The sequence below is a fragment of the Neodiprion virginianus genome, chromosome 1 (assembly GCF_021901495.1).
Source record: "Neodiprion virginianus isolate iyNeoVirg1 chromosome 1, iyNeoVirg1.1, whole genome shotgun sequence".
NCBI classification, from domain to species: Eukaryota; Metazoa; Arthropoda; class Insecta; order Hymenoptera; family Diprionidae; genus Neodiprion; species Neodiprion virginianus.
Genome location: NC_060877.1, coordinates 9,359,615 through 9,365,163, shown reverse-complemented (window position 1 = coordinate 9,365,163; position 5,549 = coordinate 9,359,615).

Genomic DNA, 5,549 nt, shown 5'->3' with positions numbered 1-5,549 from the left:
CGCTAATAAAATTTCTCGACTTCCAGGATAAGCGCTCCGTGGTTCCGGGTTCACGTTTACAATAAATTATTTCAATTCGTTTTTCGCGCAAGCCGAAATTCAGTAGCTGTCAGTCCGCTAATAAAATTTCTCGACTTCCAGGATAAGCGCTCCGTGGTTCCGGGTTCACGTTTACAATAAATTATTTCAATTCGTTTTTCGCGCAAGCCGAAATTCAGTAGCTGTCAGTCCGCTAATAAAATTTCTCGACTTCCAGGATAAGCACTCCGTGGTTCCGGGTTCACGTTTACAATAAATTATTTCAATTCGTTTTTCGCGCAAGCCGAAATTCAGTAGCTGTCAGTCCGCTAATAAAATTTCTCGACTTCCAGGATAAGCACTCCGTGGTTCCGGGTTCACGTTTACAATAAATTATTTCAATTCGTTTTTCGCGCAAGCCCAAATTCAATAGCTGTCAGTACACTAATAAAATATCTATAACTTTATAATCTTCTCATAATCTTTCTGGTAGATTATATCGATCAAAAAATTATATCAAACCTTACACATTATTTTTGATTTGTTCTCACGCTGAAAATATTTATTAGTATTCGGGGTATAACTCGAGGTGGTTGAAGGTGGTCGGAGGTGGACGAGGAGGAGTACGAGGAGGACGAGGATTTGTGCTGGGTGAGTAAAACACTTTTATAATATTTGATGGCAATTATAATTATATTTCATCTGAAATATTACAAACTTGTCACGTTTACAATAAATTATTTCAATTCATTTTTCGTGCAAGCACATATTCAGTAGCTATGAATAATCTTGTACAATTTATTATATTATTAATTAATTGATTAAATACATTAATCCTTACACAATATTTTCGATGTCTTCCTATACTAAAAATATTCATTACTATTCCAGGTATTACCCGAGGTGGTCGGAGGTGGACGAGGAGGAGGACGAGCTGGACGAGGACGAGGACCAGGTGGACGAGGAGGAGGACGAGGTGGACGAGGAGGAGGCGGGGTGGGTCGTGGGAGAGGACCTCTCCTCTCCTCAGAGGAGAGGAGGGGGAGGGGCAGGGAAGGGGCAGAGGAGGGAGGGCAGGGGGAAGGGATGGGAAGGGAAGGGGAGGGGAGGGTGGCGGGAGGGGGGTGGGTGGGCGGGCGGGCGGGAGGGCGGGAGGGAGGGAGGGAGGGAGGGAGGGAGGGAGGGAGGGAGGGTGGGAGGGAGAGAGTGGAGGACGGATGTCGATGCGAGCCCGTTAGAGTTAATAGAGCAGTACACCCCCCCCCTCCTGCGCCCGCCCTCCCTCCCGCCCTCCCGCCCTCCCTCCCGCCCACCACCCTCCCCTCCCCACCCCTTCCCTTCCCTTCCCCCTCCCCACCGCCCTCCCCTCCCCTCCCCTTCCCTTCCCATCCCTTCCCCTTCCCGTCCCATCCCTTCCCCCTCCCCGCCCACCTCTCCCCCTTCCCTGCCCCTCCCCCTCCCCCTCCTCTCCTCTGAGGAGAGGAGATGTCCTCTCCCTCGACCCAACCCGCCTCCTCCTCGTCCACCTCGTCCTCCTCCTCGTCCACCTGGTCCTCCTCCTCGTCCGGCTCGTCCTCCTCCTCGTCCACCTCCGACCACCTCGGGTAATACCTGGAATAGTAAGGAATATTTTTAGTATAGGAAGACATCGAAAATATTGTGTAAGGATTAATGTATTTAATCAATTAATTAATAATATAATAAATTGTACAAGATTATTCATAGCTACTGAATATGTGCTTGCACGAAAAATGAATTGAAATAATTTATTGTAAACGTGACAAGTTTGTAATATTTCAGATGAAATATAATTATAATTGCCATCAAATATTATAAAAGTGTTTTACTCACCCAGCACAAATCCTCGTCCTCCTCGTACTCCTCCTCGTCCACCTCCGACCACCTTCAACCACCTCGAGTTATACCCCGAATACTAATAAATATTTTCAGCGTGAGAACAAATCAAAAATAATGTGTAAGGTTTGATATAATTTTTTGATCGATATAATCTACCAGAAAGATTATGAGAAGATTATAAAGTTATAGATATTTTATTAGCGTACTGACAGCTATTGAATTTGGGCTTGCGCGAAAAACGAATTGAAATAATTTATTGTAAACGTGAACCCGGAACCACGGAGCGCTTATCCTGGAAGTCGAGAAATTTTATTAGCGGACTGACAGCTACTGAATTTCGGCTTGCGCGGAAAACGAATTGAAATAATTTATTGTAAACGTGAACCCGGAACCACGGAGCGCTTATCCTGGAAGTCGAGAAATTTTATTAGCGGACTGACAGCTACTGAATTTCGGCTTGCGCGGAAAACGAATTGAAATAATTTATTGTAAACGTGAACCCGGAACCACGGAGCGCTTATCCTGGAAGTCGAGAAATTTTATTAGCGGACTGACAGCTACTGAATTTCGGCTTGCGCGAAAAACGAATTTAAATAATTTATTGTAAACGTGAACCAGGAACCACGGAGCGCTTATCCTGGAAGTCGAGAAATTTTATTAGCGGACTGACAGCAACTGAATTTCGGCTTGCGCGAAAAACGAATTGAAATAATTTATTGTAAACGTGAACCCGGAACCACGGAGCGCTTATCCTGGAAGTCGAGAAATTTTATTAGCGGACTGACAGCTACTGAATTTCGGCTTGCGCGAAAAACGAATTGAAATAATTTATTGTAAACGTGAACCCGGAACCACGGAGCGCTTATCCTGGAAGTCGAGAAATTTTATTAGCGGACTGACAGCAACTGAATTTCGGCTTGCGCGAAAAACGAATTGAAATAATTTATTGTAAACGTGAACCCGGAACCACGGAGCGCTTATCCTGGAAGTCGAGAAATTTTATTAGCGGACTGACAGCAAGTGAATTTCGGCTTGTGCGAAAAACGAATTGAAATAATTTATTGTAAACGTGAACCAGGAACCACGGAGCGCTTATCCTGGAAGTCGAGAAATTTTATTAGAGCAGTGACAGCTACTGAATTTGGGGTTGCGCGAAAAACGAATTTAAATAATTTATTGTAAACGTGAACCAGGAACCACGGAGCGCTTATCCTGGAAGTCGAGAAATTTTATTAGCGGACTGACAGCAAGTGAATTTCGGCTTGTGCGAAAAACGAATTGAAATAATTTATTGTAAACGTGAACCCGGAACCACGGAGCGCTTATCCTGGAAGTCGAGAAATTTTATTAGCGGACTGACAGCTACTGAATTTCGGCTTGCGCGAAAAACGAATTGAAATAATTTATTGTAAACGTGAACCCGGAACCACGGAGCGCTTATCCTGGAAGTCGAGAAATTTTATTAGCGGACTGACAGCTACTGAATTTCGGCTTGCGCGAAAAACGAATTGAAATAATTTATTGTAAACGTGAACCAGGAACCACGGAGCGCTTATCCTGGAAGTCGAGAAATTTTATTAGCGGACTGAGAGCTACTGAATTTCGGCTTGCGCGAAAAACGAATTGAAATAATTTATTGTAAACGTGAACCAGGAACCACGGAGCGCTTATCCTGGAAGTCGAGAAATTTTATTAGCGGACTGAGAGCTACTGAATTTCGGCTTGCGCGAAAAACGAATTGAAATAATTTATTGTAAACGTTAACCAGGAACCACGGAGCGCTTATCCTGGAAGTCGAGAAATTTTATTAGCGGACTGAGAGCTACTGAATTTCGGCTTGCGCGAAAAACGAATTTAAATAATTTATTGTAAACGTGAACCAGGAACCACGGAGCGCTTATCCTGAAAGTCGAGAAATTTTATTAGCGGACTGAGAGCTACTGAATTTCGGCTTGCGCGAAAAACGAATTGAAATAATTTATTGTAAACGTTAACCAGGAACCACGGAGCGCTTATCCTGGAAGTCGAGAAATTTTATTAGCGGACTGACAGCTACTGAATTTCGGCTTGCGCGAAAAACGAATTTAAATAATTTATTGTAAACGTGAACCAGGAACCACGGAGCGCTTATCCTGGAAGTCGAGAAATTTTATTAGAGCAGTGACAGCTACCGAATATGGGCTTGCGCGAAGAACGAATTGAAATAATTTATTGTAAACGTGAACCAGGAACCACGGAGCGCTTATCCTGGAAGTCGAGAAATTTTATTAGAGCAGTGACAGCTACTGAATTTGGGGTTGCGCGAAAAACGAATTGAAATAATTTATTGTAAACGTGAACCAGGAACCACGGAGCGCTTATCCTGGAAGTCGAGTTTCACCGCGTAGCGGACCCGAAGCGCGGGATCGGGGAGGTTGAGAACCCGGTACTCGAAATACGTAGCGGACCCGAAGCGCGGGATCCGGGAGGTTGAGAACCCGTACTCGAAATTTGCGGAGCGCGACTCTCATCCGTCCGCTCTACTGCGCGGTTGTTTCCAGACTGAGGAATTCGGCTAGCTGATTTTGAATTAGTGACGTCACTTTCCGAACATCCGAAAATTCAAACTTGGGTTTCGAACTGTAATACTAGGTATGATGATGTATGATGTATGATGTATGATGTACGATGTACGATGTATGATGATATGATATGATGTATAATGAGTTTAGTTTTCACATTTCATACAAGAAATACGCACTTTATCTCTCCTGCCGATTCCAGACTCAAGCGGCCAGGCCCTTCGATGGTCAGCCGTTGACTGAAGATATATCCTTCAGTTAACGGGTTAGCTGATAACGCTGCCGTTCTGCGACAGTTGGATGATGAAAAATTTTGCTCGTACCTTTCAAATGTGTGTTAAAATACACTCGAAGTGTTAAGAAGCCTCGTTCCTTCTCTTCCTATTACCTTCTTAGGTCTTTAAATCACTACGCTGCGTTAAATACTGTCTCATGTACGGAGAATCCATTTAATCTTAATCAAAATTAGCGCGTCCGTGATGTATTACAGTTACTCTGAATTTTTTTCCATCCGAATACTTTACGAAAAACAATTCTGCTCCTCCACCCAACGCAGATACTTCACTTGCGACCAGCTAAAACAGCGTTTCGATTCTATGCCTATGAAAATTCAAGATCGAGAGAGCAAATGAAAAGTTGTTGGAATAATTATGAATATTAATGTTGTGGATTACATATGGAATACATAATGATTACAGCTCCCAAATAGCAGAAAAAATAAAGCTAAAAATTTTTGCGTATAGTTTTTGTACTCTCATGAAGTTTTTGACGGGATTGCTAAATTCTGTAGACTTAATATGTAAAGAAAAGGTCTTTTAAATTGACTTGAGGAGAACAATTCTTTTCCCTCAAAACCGCAGAAAAACTGTATACCACTCCAGTTGATTTGTTTTACTTTATTTTACAATCTTTCAAAGAAACGATACAATCATTCGACTTAGACCTGATTTAAACCTTATTTTGCTAGAACAATCTTTCGCACATCGTCCCAAGTTGCTATATTCATCGGACAAAACATTGACAGTTTTGAGAAGCATCGATTCAACTTGCGCGAGGCTAAGTCGGCTTCTTTGTCCGTAAAAGGCCTGTCTCGCGGTCGTTCTAAAAGAACTC